The sequence below is a fragment of the Nyctereutes procyonoides genome, unplaced genomic scaffold (assembly GCF_905146905.1).
Source record: "Nyctereutes procyonoides isolate TBG_1078 unplaced genomic scaffold, NYPRO_anot_genome, whole genome shotgun sequence".
NCBI lineage: Eukaryota > Metazoa > Chordata > Mammalia > Carnivora > Canidae > Nyctereutes > Nyctereutes procyonoides.
The window spans coordinates 30,398,291-30,412,753 of record NW_026575121.1 but is presented as its reverse complement, the minus strand read 5'-3'; the positions used below and the strand labels follow the sequence as shown (position 1 = coordinate 30,412,753).

Sequence of the window (14,463 nt, the reverse complement as noted above, 5' to 3'; positions counted from 1 at the left end):
CCCGGCGACGCGGAGGACCCGCGAGCTGAGCATGCGCAGAGCCACGCCCCCGCGCTGCGCCAACCCCGGGCCCCGCGCCTCTGGGGCGGCGGGTCCCGCCCTTTCCGCGGCCGGGGCCGCGCGCCTTCCTGAGCGGGAGGGAGCGGAGGAGCCCTGCGGTGCGCAGCGGCGCGCCCGGTGGTGGCTCTCGGACTGCCGACCGGGAAGCGTCCGCGGACCACTCCAGCCGGGCCTCGGGGCCTCCTTTTTTATTTTTTTGAAACGGACTCTAGGTGCGGAGTTCTGGCCCCGCGTCTCGGTTGAAGGATCAGCGCTGCGGTAGGGCTGTTTCCTGACCCCCGCTCAACAGCCACCACCCACACCAAAACCAAACCACCACCAACAACAAAAAATCCAGCTTTGGGCCCCTCTTTTGGAATCTCTAGCGCAGCACGGAACTCTTCACCCCGCCACGCAGGGTCCAGACTAGGTGACAGGAAACATTTGAGGGAAAGACTATTTGAGGTGGTGCCGTGAGGAAGAAGGACGGTGATGGAGGCGTGACCGGTCCTCACCCGACCTAGCCAATGGCCAACGCAATAGAGAGCCCGCGGTACTGCTCTCAACGCTATTTAATCCAGGCCGCCCCTTGCACCCGGATGTCCTTCCTTGTTGGAAGCTGCCGCTTCACTGCGGGAGAAGATTCTACGTCACCCTTCCTTGACCCTTCATCCACCTCAGGAAAGCATTGGGGTCAACCGCCCTGCTTCTGGTGAGATGTTCGTGGCTTGCCGTTCTTTTCGTCAGAAATACGTCCATAGGGATCCCTGGGTGGCGCAGCGGTTTGGCGCCTGCCTTTGGCCCAGGGCGCGATCCTGGAGACCCGGGATCGAATCCCACGTCGGGCTCCCGGTGCATGGAGCCTGCTTCTCTCTCTGCCTCTCTCTCTCTCTCTCTGTGACTATCATAAATAAATAAAAATAAAAAAAAAAGAAATACGTCCATAAACAGTTCATTAAAAGCGTTCTGAGTTACAGGCACTTGCTTTACAGGAGAGCAACTTGCCTTCACTTCATCCGCAGCACTTGTGGACCGTCATAGTATTTGTTTTTAAGATTTTATTTATTTATTCACAGAGCTGCAGGGAGAGAGAGAGAGAGGCAGAGACACAGGCAGAGGGAGAAGCAGGCTCCACGCAGGGAGCCTGACGTGGGACTCGATCCTGGGTCTCCAGGATCTCGCCCTGGGCTGCAGGCGGCGCTAAACCGCTGCGCCACCGGGGCTGCGCCGTCATAGTATGTGTAAGCATATAGTGATTAACCAGTGAGGTGGCTGTGGTGGCCGTAGGTGAGCGCTTGACCCATGCTAGGGGGTGGGGGAGGGGCCGCATTGGCTGCCTCAGGCCCACCAGGCCTTGTGCGGGCTGATGGGAATTGGCTCTCCCTCCCGCCCCCACCTGTGCCCACTTTCTGCAGCGGGTTGAGGAATTCCGTGCACGTTCAGGCAGAGCACCATTTTAACACCCTCTTGGCTAAGTGGTGAGGTGGTTGCGATCCCAGCTCTCCATACCATGGCCAGTTCAGAATCGCCAAGGCTAAACCGACCTCTCCAAGGATCCACACAAGAGGGGGTAGGGAGGGACGGCACATTCTAGCCATGACAGCTAAAATGTAATGCTCAATTTGAAGGGTACCCACAGGATTCCTAGTGGGCAGATACTCATACCTGGCTTGACCCTGAAACAGCTCTCCAAAGTAACAATTTACAAATAATGGGACCATATGCTTGACGGCCACAGTGGAGCTTCCCATCCTACTCAGGACATCCCAGAACTACAAAGCGCGCTCATGTTGACCATGCACTGGGGTGGGGATCTCCTCTCTTGGTACTGCAGTCTCTTCATTCCGTGTGCAAGGAGCTCTAATAGTGAGAGAGCGGTGCCTCATTAGCCCTAACTTGGCCTCTCAGTAGCCCCCATCTGCTCTGGTCTGGTTCTGCCTTCTGTTCCTTTTGGCCATGATCCCAAGCACCCCAGGCTAAAGATGCCTATAGACTATTGTTGCCTGATCCCTCATTATACTGCCTTCTCTCTAGCTCTTGGTTTTTAAATCTTGAAGATCCATCATCAAAAAATAGATTGAATTTTAATCCAATTGGTTTCTCTTGGGTCCTTGTTCAGTTAGCTTAAGAACACTCAGAACTTTACTATAGCCTGATAAAATCATGTTTATCAACCACTGAACTGTTGCCCACCAGTGGAATTGTATGGCATCTCCTCACACAAAGGGAAAAATAAAGGTATAGGATTCTGGGGTAGAGTAGAATGTAGGTGAAATTTAAATTTTCATCTTCACTGCCATCTGAAATTAATAGGTGGATGCAGTTAATTTCACAGAGCAACTGCAAGCCAATCTGTTTCCAGAATTACTAGTTTAAAAAGGAATCCACTTTTTTTTTTCTTTGCATCTTTCTTGCCCTTCAGAATGTTCTTCGCTTTTTTCTTTTTACTAATAATGGGATATATATGTACTTAGAATCTCTCCCATAGAGAGATCTATTCCACGGATAGAAGTTATTAGTTTTGTAAAACCAAAAATACAAGGAAGAGAGAATGTTTAGAATATTAATGTATCTTTTAATCAAATACAAAGTTTAATAACAGGAGGCTAAATTATGATCATATGCTTTGTAATCCTAATGATGCCTTCTCAGAGAGTCAAGGGACATTTCACTCAAACCAGCCTTGTTCAGTTCCTGGAATAGTGGGCCTGCAAGTTTTGGAGTGGGGTAGAAGTCAGTGAAGAAGATATGACACCAGGGGCCCCAGTATACAGGTGCCTACCCTGAGTTTCCTTTCTTGCCTTCAAATCCTCATAGCTCCCACATCACTTCCCCTGCAGGATCCAGTGGCTGGGGAAAGAGGAACTATTTCTGATGATAGGCTAGGAGTGATAATCCAGAGCTTGGTTGGGTTTGATGCATGGAAGTGGGTCAAGTAAGAGTTTCCAAATGGTGTGCTTTGAGTTCTTGGCATTAAAACCCCTGAGATTTTAATTCAGAGTTTGTGAGTGTTATTTCCCACTTGCTTTAGATCAGTGCTTGCCAAACATGACAAATGATGGGGTCACCTCAGGAGATTTTAAGACCTACCAGTGCCCAAGCTAGTGTTTAAGACCTACCAGTGCCCAAGCTAGTGTTTCAGATTCCCATGTAACTGGGCCTCAGCCTCTCCAAGTGATTCTGATATGCAGGCAGGCATAAGGATCCCTGCTTTAGAAAGACTTTAAAGATAGATTGAATCAATTCGCTCATGGTTTTATGTTCCTATCTATAAAATCGGATCCTCTCTTCCATCTCTTTATAAAGCATGTACAGTGGACCCTTGAACAACATGGGCCAACTCTACATAAAAGTGTGTGGGTCCAGGTCCACTTTTATGCAGAATTTTAAAAAATTAATACAGTACTACAAACATATTTTCTCTTATGTTTTTCTTAACATTTTTTTTCTCCTAGCTAACTTTATTACAAGAGTGCAGTATTTAATACAACATATAAAATGTGTTAGTCAACCATTCATGTTATCAGTGAGGCTTTAAGTCAACAGTAGGCTATTGGTAGTTAAGTTTTGGGGTAGTCAAAGTTACACATGAATTTTTGATCGCACAGGAGTTGTGTTGTTCAGGGACTACATATATATGTAATATATACACATACATACATGTATATTACTATGTGTGTGGGCAGATAGATATGTGTATGTATTTGGAAACCAACCTCTTTCTGTTCTACTTTCTTTCTAGAAGCTGATTTATAGCTTTTTATCCCCCCCCCCCCCAGAAGTCTCCTGCAATTTCTTCCTTTGGGACTGCTATTTGTAATTGGTGTCGGCCCTGAAGGCATACAGAATTACTTAGTGGTTTTCTGACTTTCCTTCCTGATTTAGGCTCGAGATTGATTTGCTTGATTATTTTCATAGAGCCAATGACATCATTTGTTTTTATTTCTATTTTTGAAGGTGAAGCTATTTGCTCCTAATGCTAAGCAGATGTACATGGTTAATCACTTGAAAGAGAGCCCAGCAGAAGAGAAGGGACATGTGCTGGAGGGAAGTGCCAGGAGAGCCCATGGGGACATACAAGATTTGGCAGACCTGTGCTCCAGCAAGCTTGAGGCTGTCATTATACTGGTGAGTTAGCTGAAAGCTGTGAGACCAACTGTTCATTTTAATTCATGTTCACTGCCTTTAAAGCCCTTTCCAGAAAGAGTGGCACAGACTTAGCTACCACTTTGGAGCCTGTGGCAGGCTCTACATCATGGTTCTCAAACTTTGCTGCACATGAGAGTCATTTGGAAAGCCTTTAAAAAAGTCTCAGTGCCTGGGTCACATCTGAGACTAGTGGCATCAGACTTTCTGGGGGCCGAAGCAGGTATTAATGTTTTTGATGCTCCACAGGGTCTTCCACTGAGGAGCCAAGTTTGAGAACCAGAACTCCGCCCAGAATGACCACTGGTTCCCACACTTGGCTGCACCTGGAAACACCTGGTGGTCTTTAAAACCACCAGTGCCTGTGTCCCTATGGCCTGAATTTTGGAATTCTTAGGATTCCCAGATGATTTCATATACAGACCAGTTTGGGAACCACTGTTCTACAAAAGTGTGTCTCTAGGTTTGATAGGTATGTGAATCACCTGGAGATCTTGTTACAACGCAGATTGTCATTCAGCTGTCAGGTGACAGGTGGCATGCAGCCCACATTTTGAGGCCTTAAGACTCTGGAAATCACAGTGGAGGGTTACCTGTTTCTGGACCTTTTCACTTTATAGATAGGTGACTCCACCTTTACAAGTAAATGATTGATTTACAAGTATAATTGTCTTAGATCCCTGCAAAAGGAACTTTATGCTGTATGTTTATCTTTTTCAAACTAAACAGTTTTAGTTTGTTTAAACATTTTTTAAAAAGATTTTATTTATTTATTTATTTATTTATTTATTTATTTATTTATTTATTCATTCATTCATTCATTCATGTGAGAGACACAGGCAGAGAGAGAAGCAGGCTCCATGCAGGGAGCCCAATACGGGACTTGATCCCAGAACCTGGGATCAGAACCTGAGCTGAAGGCAGATGCTCAACTGCTGAGCCATCCAGGCATCCCTAGTTTGTTTAAACAGTTAAAATCAGTTTTAAGATTTTTTTTTAAGATTTTCTTTTTTAAAGAACAATTTTTTAAAAAGATTTTATTTATTTATTTGAGAGAGAGAAACAGAGAGATAATGAGAGAGAGCCTGAGCAGGGAGGAGAGGGAGAAACAGGTTCCCTCCTCATGAGGGACTCCATCCCAGGACCTTGGGATCATGACCTGAGCCGAAGGCAGATGCTTAACTGACTAAGCCACCCAGATCCATGCCTGTCTGTCTTTTCCTTTCCCTTTCTTTTTTCTTTGCTTTGCTTTGCTTTGCTTTTTTATTTTTTCTTTTCTTTTTTTTCTTTCCTTTTCTTCCTTCTGTCTGTCTCTGTCTCTCTTGTGTGGGTATGCACACACCCAGACACGTAAGAGCCAGGGGAAGGGCAGAGGGAGAGAGAGAATCTCAAGCAGACTCCTCCCGACCATGAGCCAGATGCAGGGCTCGATCTCAATACCTTGAGATCATGACGTGAGCCAAAATCAAGAATCGGTTGCTTAACTGTCTGAGTCACCCAGACGCCCCTATTTTAAGATTTGTAAACATTCATAATATTCTTGAAATCTTTGGAGGCAGTCTGGAGATGTCCCACTGTGAGAATCAAAAATCATTGTTTTAGTTAAGGAGTGTGTTGCTCTGGATACATACATGTCCGTCTGAACAGCTTACTGAATAGCTTACTGCTATTTTACATATAAAGTATTCCGGATATCAATTGGTGTGTAACAAGCACCACCAAAATTTAGTGTCTTCAACAATAACTTATCTTTCCCGGTTCTCTTGGTTGACCAGGTTTAGCTTGAGCTTTGCTTGAGATCTCTCTGGCAGCTGCCTGGTGGCTGGAGCTGCAGACATCTGAAGACATGACTGGCCTGAAAGACACCGCCATGGTGTCTTCACTTCAGTCTCTGGTGCCTGAGCTGGGGTTGGCTGAAACAGCTGAGAGGCGGCTGCGCAGCCATCTGGCCATTCCATTTGGCAATCTTGGGCTTCCTTATAACCCCAGGGTGTTTGAGCTTCTCTCTCTCTCTCTCTCTCTCTTTTTTTTTTTTTTTGTTTGATCTTCTCACATGAGAGCTGACATCCCTCAGAGCAACATTCCAAGAGACCCAGGCTTATGCTCTAGCCACAGATGTCCCTCACTGTCACCCATGCCATATTCCATTGATCAAGAGGGAGATTAGATTCAAAGAGAGGAGTCTTCAGAAGGGAACGAATACCAGGAGGCATGGATCTTGGGCACCATTTTTGGAGACTTACTACACACTATGTATACAACATAGATTTAAATACCTATTTATGAAACATGTGGTGGGGGCAATAAGGAAGATTAATTTTATTTGAGCTGCTGGTGTCTTATAGATTTATTCTTTTTTTCTTTCTTTCACTGCTAATCAGTATGACCTGAGACAGCTTTGTAAAGATTATTTTCCTTGAGGTCTGATGTGAAAATTAGTTTTCACATCTAAAATGGTGTTACTTGTAAATCAATAAAAAAAATTACTGTGATTTTATTTTATTTATTTATTTTTAAAGATTTTATTTATTCATGAGAGACTAAGAGAGAGAGGCAGAGACAGGAACAGGCTCCATGCAGGGAGCCTGATGTGAGACTCAATCCCGGGACTCCAGAATCACACCCTGGGCTGAAGGCAGACGCTAAACTGCTGAGCCACCCAGGCATCCCAAAAATTACAGTGATTTTAAAAACATCGTTCATTCTAATACCTAAAGATACAATTTTGTTTTCAGGAGGAATGAAGTTATCTCAAATGCTCTTTAAAAAAATGTATTTCTACTTTGTACCACACTTGAAATATTTAGCAAAAATTATCATGCCAGGTATCCCACTTGTGTGTCTTCAAAATTTTAATGTTGATGCAAAATGTTTATTATTATTATTATTTGCTAAATAGAAATCCTCTCTGTAAAATCCACTTGCTACAAGGGCTCCATGGAAGCTGTGTTAATTCCCTAAGGATTAGGTTTGTGTTTTAGCATTCGGCACCAACTTTTTACAAGAGAATCTCTAAGCAACCTTGACAAATAGTTTGCTATTCTGACTTTTTAGAATGAAGTTAATGAATTAATAAAATCACTGTCAACCCCAGAAGACTTAAATGTTATTTTTCCAGCCTAATCATATGTTATTGCTCTCACCTGCCTCAATTCTTTGCTTAAGAGTTAATTGTTCATAGGTTCTTCTTGTCAGCTGCCTCAAATAATCCTGGGTTTCCTCTCTTTGTAGGTGGTTTTGAGTGGCCCAGAACTGCCCTGTCAACAGTTCTGTAAAGGACTCTTTCAAGTTGCATTTCCCATGTGCTGGCAGCTAACACCTTCCTGCTTGTGAGGTCACAGTATGTCAGGGTAATAATGTAGTTGGAGGGGGAGAAAAGGATGAAAAGCTTACCCCTGGCCAAGCAGGTTCTACAGTACTTTCCCATTTTCCTTCCTCCAAATGAATATAAATGTGACTGCTCTTCTGGTAGCTCAACAAATGATCTTTCATTTTGGGGCTGCCATATTTGGTACTGGGTGGGGTGGGAGTGGACATGGTAAGGGATGGTTCTTTAAGGTGAGGAGACCAGATGGCTTTAAATCATAGGGAAAATGTATTCTTTCGAAATACACTGGCCTACTCTGTAAGAAAAAAATTTCAACATAGCCATTCTTTTGATATCATTCAGCTGTATGGATCAAATTATCCTTGCTTTAATTATTTCCTATTGATCCTAGTACACACAGCCTTCATTTCTTTTACTAAGTGAATATTTAAATGAAGCTTCTTGTTGGAACAGATTTCTTCGTGCACAGTGTCTATGGGCTTTTGTTCCAAATACTGCAGCATTTGAGAGGCCAATGCAAGCTGACCATTTTAACTCCCTTCACAATTGTGCTATTGTCTAAGAAACATTTTCTTCTGCCCAGTATCTTCTCTTCTGATAGGTTTGATGATGCTAACGGGGCCACTGCCGTACAAAAGCCTGGCTGCGCACATGGCTGCAGGGAGGGGAGGCCCTGCCAGCATGCTGCCAACAGAATGGCCCTGATGGGGCCGCTCTGCATGAGCCACATGGAGGAATGGGAAAGATGGCAGGGAGGCTTTAGAATGGATTTAAAAAGTGATACTGTAGTTACGATATTTAGAAGAAATGGTTCAAATAAAAATATTAGCTCCTTTTACACACTTTATCACTTACTGATAGGTACTTTCAGTGTGATCCTGACTCAAAGATTAAATAACCATCACTGAATTATTCAGAAATACAAGGTTTCTAGACAAGTTCGCCTTCATTTCTATCTTGCATTTTTTTAAAGTCAGAAATGATACTCATGCCCTGTTTCAAACAGATCAATGTTGGGCTGTTCTGATGGCTCTTTGCTGAATCTCCAGATTTGCTCCTGTAAGGACACCAGCGGTAACTGGGTAGGTTGACTTGTCTTTGATAGTAATGACAACAGAAAGCAGGGAGAAGTGAGATGGTGACATCTGAATGTTGATGTCTGCTGTTACATTGAACAAGATGACTAAACTAATTGTCATGACTTCTCTGAAGGTATTCTCTTCTTTATGAATCAGATAAGGCCATACACTTTTGGAAGTTACTGTGTATCATACATTCTTTTGATGTGCTCTACAGCTGTCAGCTGCCAGGCACTCAGGGTTTAGGAGGAACCAGAGTAACCTGTGGAACACTGATCTGTTTTGCAGTGTTTCACTTGCTATGAACTATCCCTATACTTTTTTTTTTTTTAATATAGGGTAGGGGAAGAGAGGGAGAATCCAACAATCTCACTGAGTGATAAAAACCTGTCACATTGCAGGTAGATTTCATATCGGTTGAGAAGAGACTAAACCCATGCACATGTGTACAGGTGCATACCTCTGCTGGAAGGAAAAGCAGCATATCTGATTGTGACTGTGCCCCCTACCTTCAGGTCTCTATAGCTTTGCTCTGTGCAGGGAAGTCCTGCCAGAATAGACAAGGAGGCTGTATTTCTGTAACGCCGCAAGTCTTTTGTTGTCACAGGTTATGTTACAGCCCAAGAAGAACTGGAAACTATGAGTTCCACTTATGAAAGGTTCACATTCCCACCAGGGGAGGAACCAGGGAAGCACTGCTGGCCCAGAATAGGCACAGAGCACTTTCCTTGTCCTATTTACTTATTTTGCTTCTCTCTCTATTCGTTCTGGATTATAAGCTCCTGACCGTAAGAGGTGTTTGTCTGTTTTGTTGACTGCTTTATCACCTGCACCAGGAACATCCTCTGGCATATTAAGCCCTTGATATAAATTCATTGATAATGAATGCCCACCATTTCCTCCAAAGAGGTTCCTCTACCTAAGTGATTACAGGCCTTAAGACTGTAGGCTGTAGGGGAACTTATCCAACCGTGATATCTTTTGTAGATAAAGGCTTCTGAGTAAAATTCTTATAAAATATATAAAAATTCCCTTTAAAGTCACATATTCCTATTTTCAGTGCCTGGGTTAAAATCATTGCTGCCCGTTGGTCTGTGACAACTTTTTAAGCCCTCTGGGGCTGCCCATACTGTGATAGAACACATGGCTTGTAAAGCTTGAGTGCTACAGAGCAGACAGGATTCCTGGGGTGGGTGTGAAGTCCAGTTTTTCTTACAAAACCGCACAAATAGGAAAGGAAAGCATTTCAGGATGGGAAACGTGCAGAAATGAGAATAGAGCAGGCCTCAAGCTGCTGTTATTATTACGGCCTATTCATGAGGTTCACCCTTGGCTGGCATCTGGGAGCTGGGCACTTAACCGACTGAGAAAAATAGTTCGTTCTGCTGAGGCTTTGTGGATGGAATTGTTCAGCAGACAGTTGTGCCCAACACCTGCTTTCCTTCTTTGAGTTTGGGGTTATGTTCATTGCTGGGCAGAGGAGACCTACCTGACCAGACACTATTAAAAACCTTGGATGCTAAGTCTCTTCCAGGGCAGAAACAGTGTACACACATTAGTGAATTTTTTACTCCTTACTCCTGGAGAGAGGGGCACACCTCAGTGTCTCCTGACTGGTGAGAGGGGACGTCAGAAGCATCCAGACTCTGCCAGTGGCTAGTCCTCTACTTGATCCTATCCTAGATCCTTTCACTGTAATAAACCTTGACCATGAGTATGACTCTGTGCTGAGTCCCATAAGTTCTTCCAGTGATCCCTGAACTTGCGTGTGGCTCTGGGGATCCCCAAAACATACACGCTCACCGGCACCAGGGCTCCTCAGGTGTGTCTGGTGACAGGTAGTTTGACTCCAGGCCTTAAGTGTGTGCTAAGGATGCAGAAACACACAGGGCATGCTGGGATGAACCTCTTTCTGAGCTGGAGCCTTTGTCCCAGTCTCAGGTGGTTTTCTCTCTGCTGGTCCAGGCTGATCCACGTGGAAGACTCATTTGCCTACACATAGAGCCTATAACACAAAAGGCCAGCTGAACAGCATCCTCTCCTGCCACCCCAAGGGAATGGAAGAAAAGCAAGTATTTGCCACACTACCTAGGCAGTGGAATAGAGCAGCCCAAGCCCCAACCTTGGGCTTTCTCAGGGTGAGGGAGCTCATAGGCTGTCCTTGTTCTCTACCTTCATGGACACAAGAGATGAGTGGGCTCGATTGAATTCTCCCATTCTATCAAAAGCTCTCTGCTAGCACTCTGGTTCAAAAATGCCCAAGCTTTTGACCCTCTTAGAAAGGAATGTAGGGAGCCAATCTTTCCCTCCCTCTTTCTCCCCTGCTTTTTCTGTATGTAGTATGGTGGGGTTGGGTGGTGCACAGGGCTGCTAGTGAAGAGGACTCTTGCGTTCTGTCTTACAGACCCACATTTCCTCATATTTTCTCCTGCCTCCAGTTAACTCAGTATGCATAACAGCCACTATCAAGGTAACCTTGAGTGCTGTTTGTCCCCTCAGTAGATATTGTCATCCCCAACCTCTGCTGTTTGTCTGAAGCATCCATCAAGGGTGTGAAAGGATAAGCTGAAGTGTATTAAATTCTTTAAGAGCTTATTTGAGAGGCACCTGGATGGTGCAGTTGGTTGAGCATCTAGCTCCTGGTTTCAGCTCAGGTCATGATCTCAGGGTCTCGAGATTGAGCCCTGTGCTGGATTCTGCACTCAGCACAGAGTCTGCTTGAGATTCCCCCTCTCCCTCTGCCCCTCCTGCTCATGTTCACTTGGTCTCTCAAATAAGTAAATAAATAGATAACATATTACATTACATTAAAAAAAAGTTTATTTGAGCAAAAATTGATCTGAATTATATAGCATCCAACTTAGCCAGATAGAAAGGAACTCAAAGGAGCTGTATAAGATGACTTTTATAGGTAGAAGAGAATAGGAACAAGTCACATTAAACAAAATAGATTGGTTATTTCAATGTTCCTTGCCTTGAGGGGATGGCAGAGATCTATTAGGCATATTGTCTAACTAGTGCTGTTCTGGCAGCTCTTAAATGACTGGTTTAAGATTCCATTTCTGGGAGTGCTGAAACTGTAAGTAAATCTCATTTCAGTGATGTAGAGCTTAGCATAAGGACTCTATTTTGGACTTGTCTTGTTTTTAACAGGGGTTGTCTGAAGATATTACTAGCTCTTAGATCTTGCCCCAACTTAATTATCCTGTGTTTGGATATCAGGAAATATTCCTGATATTTCAAGGAAACCAAATATAAACACAGGATAATTAAGTTGTATCTGAAGGCCACAATAGAAACCACCACTTAGATTTCCTGTTTTATTTACTGTGTTCAGACAAATTAGTCACAGTTACATGATATGTCTTATGGATCAGCATAATCCAAGAGCCAGCTATAAAAAATTCTGCACATTTTTAAGTACTGTTTTAGCTATATCCTACAAATTTTGCTATATGCTATTTTTGTTATTGGTTGGTTCTAAATGTTTTATAATTTTTATGACAATTTCTTCTGTGACCCAAAAGTTACTTCAAGGAATTTTTATTTCCAAACATTTCAAGCTTTTCTAATTCTCTCTTTTTTTAAATATTGGGTTTAAACTTCGTTCCATTATGATTGGAGAGAATGATCTGTATCTTCCAGCCCTTTGAAAAGTTAAGACTTGCTTTTTATACCTCAGTATATGGTCCTTTTTGTAAATGTTCTGTTTTAAAGGATTGTGAATTCTTTTGGTACAAAATTCTCTATATGTCCTTCAGATAAAACATGTTGATTGTGTTTAAATCTTCATATAATTTATTTATATTTGCTTTCCTTGAAATATCAGTTACTAAGAGATAGGTGTTAAAATTCTCTCAGTATGATATTGGATTCATTTGTTTCTTCTTGTAGTTCAATATTATTTAGAATTATTTTAATTACCTGCTGATTTGAATTTTTTTCATTGTGTAGTCATCTTCTTTATTTTCAGTAATGCTTTTGGCTTGAGTCTGTTTTGTCTAACATTAACATTTATCTATTCCAGCTTACTTTTGCTAGTATTCCATCCATATTTCCCTTATCTTTTTACTTCTAACTTCTCTGCATCTTTATGAGTCTTGAATAACTTATTTAACTGGATTTTTAAAAAGCCTTCTGATGACACCAAAAGCAGGAGCAGTAATATTCTTTATTTTTATTTTCCATATTTTTTAATAAATTTTTTTAAATGGTTAAACGGAGTTGATAAAAATTTAAAACTTTTGCTCTTAAAAAGAGACCACTAAAAACATGAAAAGACAAATCACAGAGTGAGGGAAAATATTTGTAAAACATACATCTGATAAAGAACTTACACCTAGGATCTATAAAGAATTCCTACAACTTGATAAGAACACAACCTAATTAAAATAGCTGTCCAAAGTAGGCAGGAATTAGTCATTTGGAAAATGCAAACTGAAACCACAAGATACCATTACATGCTCACTAAACAGGCTAAAATAAAAAAGACTGAAAATTCCATGGGTTGGCAAGGATATGAAGAAACTGGAACCCTCAAACATTACTGGTAGAAATGTAATGTGATAGAGCTACTTTGGAGAATTTTTTAATAAAGTTAAACATTACTGACTAAATGACCTAGCATTCCAACTCCTAGACCTACCTAAGGGAAATGGAGAGATGTCCGCCCCAAGACATGCACGTGAATGATTGTAGAAGCATAATTGGTAATAGATCCAAACTGGAAACAGTCTACTGCCTATCAACATTTTGTATTTTTTAACTGGAGTATTTAGTCCATTTATTCTTTTTGTAATTTTAGATGTATTAGGACTTTTTTCCTGTTGTGTTTTCTGTATAGTCTATCTTTTTTCATATTTCTTTTTCTCCTCCTTTCTTGCTTTTCTTTGGATTATTTTTTTTCCTAATTCCATATTTCTCATTTCCCATTAACCTGGAAGTGATATGTTCTACTGCTGTCTTATAATAGTTACCCTGAAAATGTCAACATGCATACTTAGAAATCAAAGTCTAGAATTAATAGCTTTGCCCTTTTCTCAAATGACACAAGGAATTTAGAACACACTCACTATAATAACTCCCTGCTTGTATCTATTGCTAAAGTTGTAATTTTTAACCCCATAAAACATTTTTATTATTTTACAAAATCAATAGTTACTGAATTACATATGCTTTTTTTTCTGTCATCCTGAATTCTATCTCATACTCTTCATTCATGATCATTTTTCCCAAGAAATTTTTGTAATAAAATGCAGTATATTGTAGTGGTTAACAGTATGGCTTCCAGAGCCAAACTGCTTTTACTTTTTATACTGCTTTTTATTTCTCCTTTATCAATAGAGAAACTGAGGCAGAGGGCTATCCAGTAACATGCCTAGGAAACTGAGGCAGAGGGCTATCCAGTAACATGCCTAGTCACATTTGGCAAGTTGCAGTGGCAGGATTTGGACCCACTAACTCCCTATATTTAAATCCAGTAGCACCCTCTCCGCTGTAGAGGGCTTATAAAAAAAAAACCCATGGTCTAAGAAATCTTTTGGTGGTACAACAGGCCAGAGGCCTTCTCCACTGTCGGGAAATTTACATGTAGGTTCAAATTCCTCCTACACCTTGAGGTTTATGAAATTTATAAAGGGCTAATCTGTAAAGATTAACTTTACAAGCAAATTACAGGTGGCTTGAATTTCAGCCTTCTAAATGCTTATAAAAACAATTTCTCTGTGTTTCTTGCATATTTATTATTTTGCTTCAGATAATTGGAACTGTCTTACAAAAGGACAAGACTCCTTCCATAAAAATCCATTTCTGTTTCTGAAATCCCTCTTCACCTGGCTTCCCTTATTCCTGGGCAGACCAACAGTAAATCCT

General features: G+C 42.0%; 1 long non-coding RNA gene across 1 annotated transcript; it reads left to right on the top strand.

Moving 5' to 3' along the window:
* The first annotated feature begins 150 nt into the window (after nucleotides 1-150).
* Nucleotides 151-8,730, top strand: LOC129516411 (uncharacterized). The gene is made up of 4 exons (XR_008665762.1): nucleotides 151-751; nucleotides 3,997-4,167; nucleotides 7,417-7,535; nucleotides 8,520-8,730. It is a non-coding gene; the product is annotated as an uncharacterized LOC129516411 (long non-coding RNA).
* The last annotated feature ends 5,733 nt before the right edge of the window (nucleotides 8,731-14,463 follow it).